General features: G+C 39.2%; 1 long non-coding RNA gene across 1 annotated transcript; it reads right to left on the bottom strand.

The window, feature by feature from the left end:
• Nucleotides 1–2,284: 2,284 nt before the first annotated feature.
• Nucleotides 2,285–5,628, bottom strand: LOC125521647 (uncharacterized). Its single transcript, XR_007289347.2, has 2 exons — nucleotides 4,288–5,628; nucleotides 2,285–2,756 (listed from the first exon to the last, which is right to left on the bottom strand). It is a non-coding gene; the product is annotated as an uncharacterized LOC125521647 (long non-coding RNA).
• Nucleotides 5,629–16,136: the final 10,508 nt, after the last annotated feature.

Raw genomic sequence — 16,136 nt, 5'->3', positions numbered from 1 at the left:
ACAACATGAATGTATGATCTGTTCGGCTTTATAACTTCTTCCTACCTGATCCTTATTACACTGAAGCTGTTTGTCATTGCGCTTTCACTCTATTGAATACATGACCATGGCTGCCCTAGTGTAATCTAACTTCCGCTGCATAGTAATAGGCATAATCTTCACTGTTTGTCTTCATAACTCTCACGTTTTGAAGACTTTCATAAAAATCGCCTATTCACCCCCCCTCTAGTCGATATAACGCACTTTCACTTACTAAACAAAATGTTTTGAAATTTTTCACCGACAACACATGAACTTCTGAGTTCTCCCGATCATACAATATAATACATAGAATAGATCATAATAACATTTATCACAAAAAAAGTGTTGAACTGCTCGCCTTGAGACCTTGAACTGCTCGCCTGTTGCCATTGATGGCTATGGATCATGCAATCCTAACCAAAAGATCACATTATTTTCACGAAACTAATCTCTTGAACTTGCTCGACGACAATCTTTGAACCTCCTACAAGAACAGTCATTATTTTAAAGTTCACAAGAATACCTACAAGCCATGATCACAAACATTCACAGAACATTCTTTTAAAGAGTTATGCAGCAATAATTAGAACCAGAAAAATAGGGTGAAACTATGGCATCTACACTACACATCATCTAGACTCTAGCAACAACTGTTTTGCATGATCATTGGCATTTGGAATAGCATACAACAGTTGGACGGAGAAGGGAGAAAGAGTTGGACTGGTGTGAGCCCCATACTTGGACAGGACCGGAGGAAGTAATGCATGGGGGCGGCGGGGGCTGTCTGTAGTCCAACCTCCCCCCGTGCCGCAGTTCAGAGAGAAACAAATTAGTAAGAGAAAAGAGCAGTAGAGAGGAAAGAGATACGACAGATGAATGGACTGTTGTTGTTCTTTTTTGTTGAACCGCAGATGAAGAAACTCATGTAGGTCGCAGCTGAAGAATAATGGTGGCTTCATAACAAGTTTAACAACACACATTTTAGCAACAAGTACGTGCAGGTAGAGGTCATCCCACGGTTGGATGGAAACTCGATGCATGAGCTGACCATAAACCAAGAAAAGAGCTACAACTTTTTAAATCTACTTGTGTGAATCTCCCTTTCCAGAACCAACCACCTCAGACAAATTACACGCACAAGCTTACCTTCATTTTAACCGTGGCATTTTTCAGCAAAAAATGGTGTGCATTAGCTCCACATAAATATGCGGCTTCCTGCATTTTCCATCTTTATGCGTCAAATGCAGTGTGCATTAGTAGTAGCAAGTGCCTCAGCATGGTGCCCTGGTCAGGGACGATGCCGCTGGCGACGCACCACGGACGCAGATATAGATGGACAACAGCCAAGCAGAATGTAGATAGCTCGTCACTTTGGCATCATTGCAGCCGACATCCTTGTGGCCGCGCGCAAGATCACTACGGCATTAGCATGCCCATGTTGTTGAACTGATGAGATTTTTTTCATTGCACTGTTGTAACATAAGGACTAGAACAACTATCAATATAAATTGATACTTTTTTGTAGGTTTTTGAGAATTGCAATTTCTGTTTTGTAAATATATAATTTTTTTAAATAAGTGTACTACACCATTATAAAAGTTTGTACTGAACATGTCCAAAATAATTACTGTAGCTTTTATTTGACCACAGAGAAGCATTTTTTAAAATTTGAAGATTGTTTGGGCTGGACATACCAAAACAAACACTTCAGGAAACAAGAGTCTGAACTTTTTGTGCATTTTCCCATTGATCTTCACTGAACTAAAATTAGAATTTGAACTCCAACTTTCTTTTAATAGAACATGGTAAATCCATGTTGTCTATTTTTTTAACCAGAAAACTGAGCAAGATTGCTCGTTGAAGGCCACATATTTTTTCATATAGTAAGACAAGTGAAAGATAATATATAAAGGCCCATTGGAGAAAGAATTAGCAAAACTGAAACAAAAACATATGTTACCAGAACTGAAAGTAGTGGTTTTTCAAACTTTTGGGTGAGAGCATGGTGCTCTAATCCGATTTTGCATATATCTAAAACTCCATGGGCGACCTGAACTGATGCATAACAGTATGAGTGCAGAATTCTTGTAAGCATAAGAAAATACATAGAGTGCACATATAATTTTTCAGGATTTCCTCGATGTTCTGCACATTAAAGTTGATGTACTGAAAATAATGCAAAATTTGAACTGAAAATTAAGTAAAAGCTGAACTCTTGTATAGTTCAAGTAACTGTTTTGTAATTATATGTGTTAACCATGTGCTACACACAATGAACTGATACATTTTTTATTAGAGAATTGTAGTAATATAGGTACTGGAACTTCTAGTAGTATATATATACATCGTGTCATCAGCAAATAACATCCATGATCTCCACAAGACCATACACTCCAACCAGCCACAATCATGCGAATATCCCACTCTCTCGTATCTTGAGAACATAGGCAGCAGAGGGAGAGAAGCACCAGGATCCGGAGTACCGTCATGAGGTGCAGTTTTTGCGCTCTCCTCATCCGTGCTGGTCACCTCACAAATGTCGACGCCCACGATGTCAACCTTTCCCTCCGTCCTGCTGGCCTTCCCAGATTAATCTGTTGGCTCTATTGGACCACCTTGGCATGAATGCCGAGGCCTCAGGACCCTGTGGTGTCAACGCCAGTGGCAGTGCGCTGGGAGTATATATCTATATTGTAGCGTTTCAAACAACGCATTGAAAATGTGATCTGAATATTCTGAAAAAAAGAGCAAAGCACAACATAGATGTAGCGTAATTCCTTTTTACCAGCATTAAGTTATGTTGTTAAAGCTAGATGCCATATGTAGCTATAATCTACAGCATACTTTTGAAAGGGCAATATAGAGCACGTGGGATTAAAATCTAAGGTTCAGTTTCACATGTATCCCAAGAACAAATCCCCAATATTGGGCAGTGAGCATAAAATGTAAACTGAACCAAGTAGTCCCCAATATTCTGCAGTAACTAATAGTAAGTAATAACCCATGATTTGCAAACAACAGTATTACTACTCTATATGGGCACTAAACTCACCATAGCAACAGTATTTATGTTTTTAGGATAAAAAGAGTGTTTGTCAGTTAACAATCAAATAACCAAACAGGAAAAAACACATAAATAGTAGCTGAATAGTCTAAAAAGGCATATGTTTGGAGCCATTACATATGACTGAATAACCAATTTGCAATGTCGCAATTGTGCTGGTCAAGGAAAATGGTGAGATGGAATGGAACATGACATTGGCAAACAGAACAGATCAATATACTATACTGCAGCCAGCAACACATTTACAGCTATATCCACAAGTACTGCAACCCACAAACTTATTTCAGTAGCACTTAATCTAAGGAAAAAAGTATATAGTGCCTTATCAGCGAGCTTGACCATGCAAAAGCAGCTAACCACAATTTATCATATTATCCATGCATAAGTATGAGTAGAATGTCCATGCAAGAGTCAAAATCACCAGTTATATTGATATTTGTTTGGAAGTCAAATGATGACAATAAAAATCATTCTTAGAATAGCATATGTACTATCTCAGAAATAAATTGGTACTGCAGAACATCATTGTGTTCATGTGCCATCCTAAAATGAGGAGAATTGGGAGAAAGAACAGATTGGATGGGTACTCTTTTTTTTGAGAGCAAGACAACACTTTCATTCCAAGAGAAGCAACAGTACAAATATTTTTCCCAAATACAGCCTGGGATTACACATGATAAACCTGTTTAACAGAGTGCTCACAGCTACAAGCTGGATTGTGCGCTGAAACATTTAGCAAACGACCAACATGAATAACAGAACAAGAGTAAATAAAGGGTCTGGTGTACTCTTCGTGCCGAACTTAAGCATAGACCATTGGATGATGTGATAAGCCATATGAGAATGTGACCTTGATTCACAACCAAGATATCAGTAACTCTATGCAGCGCCAATCAGGCCCCTTAATTGGTCAAGGCAGTCAAGAAGTGATTTATAAATACTAGTCATGCATGATCTCCACAATACCGATAAATTGAGTTGTTTCAATAACACAAATTGAACTTTTTCTACGATTATTTTTTAACTGATGATAAAATACATAGTGAACGGTGCACTTATTGTATGATTTCTTGCAAAACCATGGAAGTATACTCTGTTCAAATCCATTCTGCGACTTTGTTTCCAGGGAGTGGAAGAATTTAGGACAATGCAAATATTTATCTATAATTTGGTCATTTTAGTGTGGTCTGAACTGAACATACCTGATCAGTGATTTTCCAGAGCCATGAAAGGAGTTGGAGGAGGCAGCGATGGGGAATAAAGAGTTCGCGACGACGCATCTGGGAGATTGAGGGATGGAGGCGCATGGGGGCAGGTTGGATGCTGCACCAGCAGCTCGCAGTGGTCGTGGCTGTCGCATGGCTTCCCGGGGACGCGGTGACCGGGGATGTTCTGGAACTCTTTCCTGAACATCTTAGGTCAGAACACATATATTTTTGTTATCTTTTTTATATAGACAAAACTTCCAAGCTTTCTCTAAGACACTCGTTGAACTTTTAACTTCCTAAAAGTTCAACTATGTATGGATTCATTAAACTTCCAACCAAAATCAGACGAGCATCACAAATGCTACGAGCAACAGTTCAGAATCAGCGAGAACACAAGTTTAGTAACATTGTCAGTTCAGTAATAGACACAAGAAAACATGGTTGAATCATCAATTTAGAGATGAGATATTTATTGTGGCTTCCATTTTGATAGTAGTACATCAGTTGTTTTAAGAAACAAGAAATATGAACAAAAAAAGTCTAGCTCCTTGTCAGCATTTCAAGAAACATGTGTAGAGGTATATAAAAGAAATTGAATTAACAACAATATATCATATGAACTTGTGGAAGCACATTTTATTTTTTCACTGCATTTTCCCCACAACTTGTTGCAACAAAGCACCATCTTTTGGCAGCACAATGGTTTGCAGAATCATGGCAGCTGGGACTAAATTGTCCTGCTGTGAATCAAAACTTCAGAGATAACTAAATTGTACTGCTATGCAATCAAAATTACAACTGCAAGTTAGCAAGGATACGTGATTCCAGAAATGTCCCCCAACATGTACTAGGAAATTTCAGAACCTGTACTGACAATGAACTATGAATCGAGGTACAGGCGGAGGAGCTCCACCCCGGCGAGTCTCACAGCCCCGCCACGTCGGCCAGATTCGCACCGTCCGACACGCAGGAGGAAACAGGTGGACGCGGCTACCGGAGCTGGCAGACGATGGCGGTTGGCGGCGCCAGGAGCCGGAGAGGTTGGGGACTAGGCGTCGCGGGGATCCAGGGAGATGGGGGCGTGCGGCGCCGGGATACAGGGAGGAGGTAGGGGCAGGGCGGCACCAGGATCCGGGAGGTTGGAGGTTGGGGGCGGCGCGGCCCTAGGATCCGGAGAGGAGCTGGGGTGGGGCGGGGTGGCGCCACGAGCCGGGGAGGAGGTGGGGCGGGACGGGGCGGCGCCGGAGCCGGGGAGGAGGTGGGGCGGGGTGGCGCCGCCGGGAGCCAGGAGAAGTGGGAGCGGGGGGTGGCTGAATGTGTAGGTGGGTGGGCAGAGGTTAGGGTATTTACTTCTTTTTTCTTGTTCGAAGACGGTTGACAGGTTGATTATATATGGGCTATTTTGTTTCGCGTAACAAAATATTATTCTGTTACCCTACTTGAACTGATGGTTTCAGGCAGTTGTACTCATGATTTTCATTTCGTCGAACTGACCGTGTTTTCGTCGGAATGAAGCGTGTAATATATCATTGGAAATCTCTTGACATCTACATTACAAATATATAGGAAATTTTTTGCAAAATCATCACGGTTTAAGAGCAGTTTTGAAAAAATCGTTTTTCTCAAAACCGAAAACGCGAATCATATTTTGGACTCAATTTTCAAACGTTTTGTCGAAATTGACCAAATAAGATGGCGTTGGAAAGCTGGTGAAAATCCGCATCTTCCATATATATATATATATATATATATATATATATATATATATATATATATATATATATATATATTATTTTTTCTAATTCTATACGATTTAAAAGTAATTTAAAAAACGGTGAAATTCTGGGCAAAACGTATTTTCATGATTTTTTGCAAATGGTTTGTCAGATTGACGCAAATGATATGGCGTTGAAAAGCTATGGAAAATGCGCAACTGTTTCGTATTGAAATGTTTTTCTAATTTCTTATGGTTTAAAAACGAATTCGAATACGGTCAAATTTGATTTCGAACGCGGTTTTTTTAAGTTTGTCGAAATAAGGCAAATAATATACTGTTAGAAAGATAGCAAAAATACGAAACTTAGTCATGTTGAACGTTTTCTCAAATTTGCAACTGTTGTAGAGTAATTTGGATTACAGTAAGACCCATCGTGGTGTTTTTCCGTCAGAAAAAACAGAGTACTTGTACCGATCTACGTGTGTGTTTGTACTGATGTATTCTTCGCAGAGTAATTTTGAAAGGTTCCAAAAAAGAGTACTTGAACTGATGTCCATATGGTTTTGTATTGAGCGTGTTTTCCCGTATGAAAAACAGAGTACTCGTACTGATATATGTGTGTATTTGTACTAAGCTATTTTTTGTAGAGTAATTTGGAATGATTCTGAAAAAAGAGTATTTGAACTGATGTCCGCATGGGTTTGTACTGAGCGTGTTTTCACTGACTAGATTTTGCTCTATTTTTTGGGTAATTTTTCCTCGTAACTTTGCAACAATTTACGGTATCATAGTCCCCGAACTTGCATGGTTTATATCGTTGAACTGAATGCTATTTTTTCCCAAAAAAATATTTTTGTGTGTTTTCTATTTTTTAATTCAACATTAACTGATGACTTTCGAATCAGAGAGAAACACTCCCTCTGATCCTAAATATAAGTCTTTTAGACATTTCAAATGGACTACAACATACATCCGTATGTAGACATATCTTAGAGTATAGATTCACTCATTTTGCTCCGTATGTAGTCACTTGTTGAAATCTCTAAAAAGACTTATATTTAGGAACGAAGGGAGTAGTATAGAGTACTGAGAGATTGCATAATGTAATTACATATCTATGCTCGCAATTTTTGGACACACATAATGCATGCCGTGGACGAAAACGTGTGCCAACCCCTATGCATAAGTTTACAAGGTCACCGAACTCGCAAGTTGATCACCAAAACATACATCAAGTGGATCGCGTGATATCCCATTGTCACCCTAGATAAGCACATGCAAGACATACATCAAGTGTTCTCAAATCCTTAAAGACTCAATCCGATAAGACAACTTCAAAGGGAAAACTTAATCGATTACAAGAGAGTAGAGGGGGAGAAACATCATAAGATCCAACCATAATAGCAAAGCTCGCGATACATCAAGATCGTTCCGAATCAAGAACATGAGAGAGAGAGAGAGATAAAACACATAGCTAACTGGTACATACCCTCAGCCCCGAGGGTGAACTACTCCCTCCTCGTCATGGAGAGCGCCGGGATGATGAAGATGGCCACCGGAGAGGGATTTCCTCCTCCAACAGGGTGCCGAAACGGGTCTAGATTGGTTTTCGGTGGCCACGGAGGCTTCTGGCGGCGGAACTCCCGATCTAGGTTTCTTTCTGAAAGTTTCAGTATGTATAAGAGGTCTTGGCGTCAAAAACAAGTCAGGGGGGTCTCCGGGCTGTCCACGAGGTAGGGAGGCGCGCCCAGGGGGTGGGCGCGCCCCCCACCCTCGTGGGCAGCTCGGGACTCTTCTGGCCCAACTCTTCTACTCCATGGCCTTCTTCTGGTCCAAAAATAAGTTCCGTGAAGTTTCACGTCAATTGGACTCCATTTGATTTTCCTTTTCTGTAGAACTCAAAAATAAGGAAAAATAGAAACTGGCACTGGGCTCTAGGGTAATAGGTTAGTCCGAAAAATCATATAAAATATCATATAAATGCATATAAAACATCCAAGGTTGATAATATAATAGCATGGGACAATCAAAAATTATAGATACGTTGGAGACGTATCAAGCATCCCCAAGCTTAATTCCTGCTCATCCTCGAGTAGATAAATGATAAAAACAGAATTTTTGATGTGGAATGCTACCTAACATATTTATCCATGTAATTCTTTATTGTGGCAAGAATATTCAGATCCATAAGATTCAAGACGGAAGTTTAATATTGACATAAAAAATAATACTTCAAGCATACTAACTAAGCAATTATGTCTTCTCAAAATAACATGGCCAAAGAAAGCTTATCCCTACAAATCATATAGTTTGGCTATGCTTCATTTTCGTCACACAAAAATGCTCTCGTCATGCACAACCCTAATGACAAGCCAAGCAATTGTTTCATACTTTAGTAATCTCAAACTTTTTTTCAACTTTCACGCAATAGATGAGCGCGAGCCATGGACATAGTACTATGGGTGGAATAGAATATGAAGATGGAGGTTGTGTGGAGAAGACAAAAAGATAGAAAGTCTCACATCGGCGCGGCTAATCAACGGGCTAGGGAGATGCCCATCAATTGATGTCAATGTGAGGAGTAGGGATTGCCATGCAACGGATGCACTAGAGCTATAAATGTATGAAAGCTCAACAAAAGAAACTAAGCAGGTGTGCATCCAACTTGCTTGCTCACGAAGACCTAGGGCATTTGAGGAAGCCCGTTGTTGGAATATACAAGCCAAGTTCTATAATGAAAAATTCCCACTAGTATATGAAAGTGACAAAACAAGAGACTCTCTATCATGAAGATCATGGTGCTACTTTGAAGCACAAATGTGGAAAAAGGATAGTAGCATTGTCCCTTTTTATTTTTTATTTGGCCTTTCTTTTTTTTGGCCTTTCTTTTTTTCTTATTTTTTATTTGGCCTTTCCTTTTTTCGGGACAATGCTCTATTGATGATGATCATCACACTTCTATTTATTTACAACTCAAAGATTACAACTCGATACTAGAACAAAATATGACTCTATATGCATGCCTCCAGCGGTGTACCGGGATGGGCAATGAGTCAAGAGTGACATGTACGATAAATTATGCATGGTGGCCTTGCCACAAATACGATGTCAACTACATGATCATGCAAGGCAATATGATGTGTGTCATGATGAACGGAACGGTGGAAAGTTGCATGGCAATATATCTCGGAATGGCTATGGAAATGCCATAATAGGTAGGTATGGTGGCTATTTTGACGAAGATATAAGGAGGTTTATGTGTGACAGAGCGTATCATATCATGGGGTTTGGATGCACCGGCGAAGTTTGCACCAACTCTCGAGGTGAGAAAGGGCAATGCACGGTACCGAAGAGGCTAGCAATGATGAAAGGGTGAGAGTGCGTATAATCCATGGGCTCAACATTAGTCATAAAGAACTCATATACTTATTGCAAAAATCTACAAGTCATCAAAAACCAAGCACTTCACGCATGCTCCTAGGGGGATATATTGGTGGGAAAAGACCATCGCTCGTCCCCGACCGCCACTCATAAGGAAGGCAATCAAAGAAACACCTCATGCTTCAAATTTATCACACAACGGTTACCATACGTGCATGCTATGGGACTTGCAAACCTCAATACAAGTATTTCTCAAATTCACAATTACTCAACTAGCACGACTCTAATATTACCATCTTCATATCTCAAAACAATCATCAAGTATCAAACTTCTCATAGTATTCAATGCACTCTATATGAAATTTTTTATTATACCTATCTTGGATGCCTATCATATTAGGACTAATTTTATAACCCAAACAAATTACCATGCTGTTCTAAAAGACTCTCAAAATAATATAAGTGAAGCATGAGAGTTCATCTATTGGTTCAAAATAAAACCACCGCCGTGCTCTAAAAGGATATAAGTGAAGCACTAGAGCAAATGACAAACTACTCCGAAAGATATAAGTGAAGATCAATGAGTAGTGGAATAATTATGCAACTATGTGAAGACTCTCTAACATTTAATAATTTCAGATCTTGGTATTTTATTCAAACAGCAAGCAAAACAAAATAAAATAAAATGACGCTCCAAGCAAAACACATATCATTTGGTGAATAAAAATATAGCCTCAAGTAAAGTTACCGATGAACGAAGACGAAAGAGGGGATGACATCTGGGGCATCCCCAAGCTTAGGCTCTTGGTTGTCCTTGAATATTACCTTGGCGTGCCTTGGGCATCCCCAAGCTTAGGCTCTTTTCACTCCTTATTCCATAGTCCATTGAATCTTTACCCAAAACTTGAAAACTTCACAACACAAAACTTAACAGAAAACTCGTAAGCTCCGTTAGTATAAGAAAAAAACACCACTTTTGGTATTGTCGTGAACTCATTCTAAATTCATATTGGTGTAATATCTAATGTATTTCGACTTATATATGGTTCATACCCTCCGATACTACTGATAGATTCATAAAAATAAGCGGACAACACAATGAAAACAGAATCTATCAAAAAAACAGAACAGTCTGGAGTAATCTATATCAAACTTATTCTTCTGTAACCCCAAAAATTCTATAATAAATTGGTGGACGTGAGGAATTTGTCTATTAATCATCTGCAAAAAGAATCAACCTAATTGCACTCTCCAGTAAAAAATGGCAGCAAAACTTGTGAGTGCTAAAGTTTCTGTTTTTTACAGCAAGATCGCAAAGACTTCACCCAAGTCTTCCCAAAGGTTCTACTTGGAACAAACACTAATTAAAACATAAAACCACATCTAAACAGAGGCTAGATTAATTATTTATTACTAAACAGGAGCAAAAAGCAAAGAAGAAAAATAAAATTGGGTTGCCTCCCAACAAGCGCTATCAACGCCCCTAGTCTTCCCAAAGGTTCCACTTGGCATGATGATTTCAATGATGCTCACATAAAATATAAGAATTGAAACATAAAGAGAGCATCATGAATAATATGACTAGCACATTTAAGTCTAACCCACCACCTATGCGTAGGGATTTTCTGAGCAAACAACTTATGTGAGCAATAATCAACTAGCATACGAAGGCAAAGCAAGCATAGCTTCAAGATTTTCAACACATAGAGAGGAAACTTGATATTATTGCAATTCCTACAAGCATATGTTCCCCCCTCATAATAATTTTCAGTAGAATCATGAATGAATTCAACAATATAACCATCACATAAAGCATTCTTTTCATGATCTACAAGCATAGAAAATTACTACTCACCACATAAGCAAAATTCTTCGCATTCATAATAGGGGAGCAAACTCAACAAAATAACTATCATGTGAGGCATAATCCAATTTAAAATTAAAATCATGATGACAAGTTTCATGCTTATCATTATTCTTTATAGCATACATGTCATCACAATAATCATCACAGATAGCAACTTTGTTCTCACAATCAATTGGAACCTCTTTCGAAATAGTGGATTCATCACTAAATAAAGTCATGACCTCTCCAAATCCACTTTCATCAATATAATCATCATAAATAGGAGGCATGCTTTCATCATAATAAATTTGCTCATCAAAACTTGGGGGACAAAAAATATCATCTTCATCAAACATAGCTTCCCCAAGCTTGTGGCTTTGCATATCATTAGCATCATGGATATTCAAGGAATTCGTACTAACAACATTGCAATCATGCTCATCATTCAAATATTTAGTGCCAAACATTCTGATGCATTCTTCTTATAGTACTTGAGCACAATTTTCCTTCCCATCATTTTCACGAAAGACATTAAAAAGATGAAGCATATGAGGCAACATTAATTCTATTTTTTTGTAATTTTATTTTATAAACTAAACTAGTGATAAAACAAGAAACTAAAAGATTCGATTGCAAGATCTAAAGATATACCTTCAACCACTAACCTCCCCGGCAACGGCGCCAGAAAAGAGCTTGATGTCTACTACACAACCTTCTTCTTGTAGACGTTGTTGGGCCTAGGTTCAAACGGTATTGATAAAAGTGAGGACAAACGGTATTGCAATGCGTTGAAACAAGGCCTAGGGTTCATACTTTCACTAGTGCAAGTTCTCTCAACAATAATAACATAATCGGATCATATAACTATCCCTCAACATGCAACAAAGAGTCACTCCGAAGTCACTAATAGCGGAGAACAAACAAAGAGATTATTGTAGGGTACGAAACCACCTGAAAGTTATCCTTTCTGATCGATCTATTCAAGAGTCCATAGTAAAATAACACGAAGCTATTCCTTTCGTTCAATCTATCCTAGAGTTCGTACTAGAATAACACCTTAAGACGCAAATCAACCAAAACCCAAATGTCACCTAGATACTCCAATGTCACCTCAAGTATCCGTGGGTATGATTATACGATATGCATCACACAATATCAGATTCATATATTCAACCAACACAAAGAACTTCAAAGAGTGCCCCAAAGTTTCTTCCGGAGAGTCAAGACGAAAATGTGTGCCAACCCCTATGCATAAGTTCACAAGGTCACGGAACTCGCAAGTTGATCACCAAAACATACATCAAGTGGATCACGTGATATCCCATTGTCACCGCAGATAAGCACATGCAAGACATACATCAAGTGTTCTCAAATCCTTAAAGACTCAATCCGATAAGACAACTTCAGAGGGAAAACTCAATCCATTACAAGAGAGTAGAGGGGGAGAAACATCATAAGATCCAACTATAATAGCAAAGCTCGCGATACATCAAGATCATTCCGAATCAAGAACACGAGAGAGAGAGAGAGATCAAACACATAGCTACTGGTACATTCCCTCAACCCCGAGGGTGAACTACTCCCTCCTCGTCATGGAGAGCGCCGGGATGATGAAGATGGCCACCGAAGAGGGATTCCCCCTCCGGCAGGGTGCCGGAATGGGTCTAGATTGGTTTTCGGTGGCTACGAAGGCTTCTGGTGGCGGAACTCCCGATCTAGGTTTCTTTCTGGAAGTTTCAATATATATAAGAGGTTTTGGCGTCGAGAACAAATCTGGGGGGTCTCTGGGACAGGCTGTCCACGAGGTAGGGAGGCGCGCCCAGGGGGGTGGGCGCGCCCCCCACCCTCGTGGGCAGTCCGGGACTCTTCTGGCCCAACTCTTTTACTCCATGGCCTTCTTTTGGTCCAAAAATAAGTTCCGTGAAGTTTCACGTCAATTGGACTCCATTTGATTTTCCTTTTCTATAAAACTCAAAAACAAGGAAAAAACAGAAACTGACACTGGGCTCTAGGTTAATATGTTAGTCCCAAAAAATCATATAAAATAGCATATAAATGCAGATAAAACATCCAAGGTTGATAATATAATAACATGGAACAATAAAAAATTATAGATACGTTGGAGACATATCAACTTACACTGGGCTGCCGCCACCCGTCGCGGCTCCGCTACTCCATGGTCGTCGCCACCGCCATGAGGATTACGAGAAGCTCAGCCATGCTTCGATGGAGGGGATCCAGACGCCCGTGTGCTGGCCCTGGGTCACCACCGCCCGCCGCTCTGCGACACCGTAGTAGCCACCACCTCGCCTGGGTGCGGGACGAACCACGCGCAGGGGCCTGGATCTGAGCGAGGATTAGACGCTTGCTGCGGAAAGAGGCGTCGAACCAGCATGTTTTGTGGGCGAGGCCTAGCAGACCACGGCGTCTGCCAGGCGGAACATTTGATGTGAGTCATTGATTTGGATTTACAGATCTTGATGTAATCTGGGCAATAAGATTTGTTTAAGTTAATTTGATCCAAGGGTCCTGGTTATCTTGTGTACAGTTTGTTGTGTGGTTTTAGGAGAGTTTATGTTTTCTTTTTTAATAGTAGTGTAGACTATACGATTTAAAAGTAATTTGAAAAACGGTGAAATTCTGTGCGAAACGTATTTTTGCGATTTTTTGCAAATGGTTTGTCGGATTGACGTAAATGATATGGTGTTGGAAAGCTATGGAAAATGCGCAACTTTTTCGTATTGAAATGTTTTTCTAATTCCTTATGATTTAAAAACGAATTCGAATACGGTCAAATTTGATTTTGAACGTGATTTTTTTAAGTTTGTCGAAATAAGGCAAATAATATACTGTTAGAAACATAGCGAAAATACGAAACTTAGTCATGTTGAACGTTTTCTCAAATTCACAACCGTTGTAGAGTAATTTGGATTATGGTAAGACCCATCGTGTTATTTTTCCGTCAGAAAAAACAGAGTACTTGTACTGATCTACGTGTGCGTTTGTACTATGTATTCTTCGGAGAGTAATTCTGAAAGGTTCCAAAAAAAGAGTACTTGAACTGATGTCCATATGGTTTTGTACTTAGCGTGTTTTCCCGTGTGAAAAACAGAGTACTCATACTGATGTATGTGTGTGTTTGTATTGAGCTATTTTTTGTAGAGTAATTTTGAATGGTTCTGAAAAAAGAGTATTTGAACTGATGTCCGCATGGGTTTGTACTGAGCGTGTTTTCACTGACTAGATTTTGCTTTGTTTTTTGGGTAATTTTTCCTCGTAACTTTGCAATAGTTTACGGTATCATAGTCCCCGAACTTGCATGGTTTATATCGTTGAACTGAATGCTATTTTTTCCCAAAAAATTTATTTTTCTTTGTTTTTCTATTTTTTAATTCAACATGAACTGTTGACTTTCGAATCAAAGAGAAATACTCCCTCTGTTACTAAATATAAGTCTTTTAGACATTTCAAATGGACTAAAACATATATTCGTATGTAGACATATCTTAGAGTGTAGATTCACTCATTTTGCTCCGTATGTAGTCACTTGGTTGAAATCTCTAGAAAGACTTATATTTAGGAATGGAGGGAGTAGTATAGAGTACTGAGAGATTTCATAATGTAATTACATATCTATGCTCGCAATTTTTTGACACACATAATGCATGCCGTGGAGAATAGCAAGTCTCAGAGCTGGGCATCAGTTATCAAGCATCACCGAAGCAGCCAGATAATTTCAGTACACCACACACAAAAAGGATATCTAAGAAACATCACATGCACAAGTTCAATAGCAGCAGCTTCTATTTCGACGGGTTCAATCACGACAGTAAAGTCATCAACCGCTCAAGTGCAGTAGCAGATCGCACACCCACATCTGCTCACCTATCGACGTATTCATCTTGCTCCTCGCCATGTGCACCACCAAACTGCTCCCTTTCTCCAGCAACAAACCACTCCATGCCGATCCAGGGTTAGATTGAGTTCCAAACTAGTACCTGAAAATCCCATCCCCAAATATGCATGTTAAGCTTCAGAGTTTTAAGTAATCTAAACTGAAGCCATCTGAAAACATTGAACTGATACCTAGTGATCTCGTGAGCAAGGTTTTCTGTGATACTAGTAAGCTTGCACGTGCGTGCACGTCTCGCGTCTCGGCTGACACATATAACCATATATAGGATAACCTTCCCTCCAAAAAAAGATATAGGATAACCTTCTTGGAAATTTGCAATTTCACACGAAGTGTACAATACCTAATTCTTGTCTCACACATAATTTTTTTAAATATCAATATCTCATTTATTTAGTCAAAGTATGCAGGAATCTCTGACAAGATAAAGTCTCTCATACATAACTTGAAACATCATTCTTTATGAATCAATATTCCTCTTGAATCAAATATCACAACAATAGCACCCAAAAGGTGGAAAAGAATCAGCATGTTGGAGATATGAATATTTGATGCATAATCATATATACATCATGTTGTCTCGTCTTCTTGCGCAATGCATGTCTCAATCTCTTGAATAATACAAAAAAATTAATAAAAATGATTTACATGCTTATTAACAGTACATGGGTAATGATCATGCCCATCAATGGTAGACTAACAGCAACATTGCACTCAATTTTTATTGTATTTTGTGGGACAAACAACTATTTTTTGTTGCCTCCTACCTACAGTTTGAAGTTTCACAAGTTGCCAATGCAAGTATGTCATGGATAAGCCTAAATGTGAGCAACACTAAATTAAAAGATGGGCAATTTGAAGTTCCTACTATTTTTACTTGATATGCCTTCTGATAAAATTCCAAAGCATATACAGTTTCTGTTCAAGAGGCATGATAATGGCACACTGCTTCAAGGTTATAGCCTGCTCATGCACACCTAAATGAT

Source organism: Triticum urartu, chromosome 7A, assembly GCF_056163025.1.
Source record: "Triticum urartu cultivar PI428250 chromosome 7A, HENAU_Tu73, whole genome shotgun sequence".
Taxonomy (NCBI): Eukaryota; Viridiplantae; Streptophyta; class Magnoliopsida; order Poales; family Poaceae; genus Triticum; species Triticum urartu.
The sequence above is the reverse complement of the archived record's forward strand: the minus strand, read 5'-3'. Positions and strand labels throughout refer to the sequence as shown.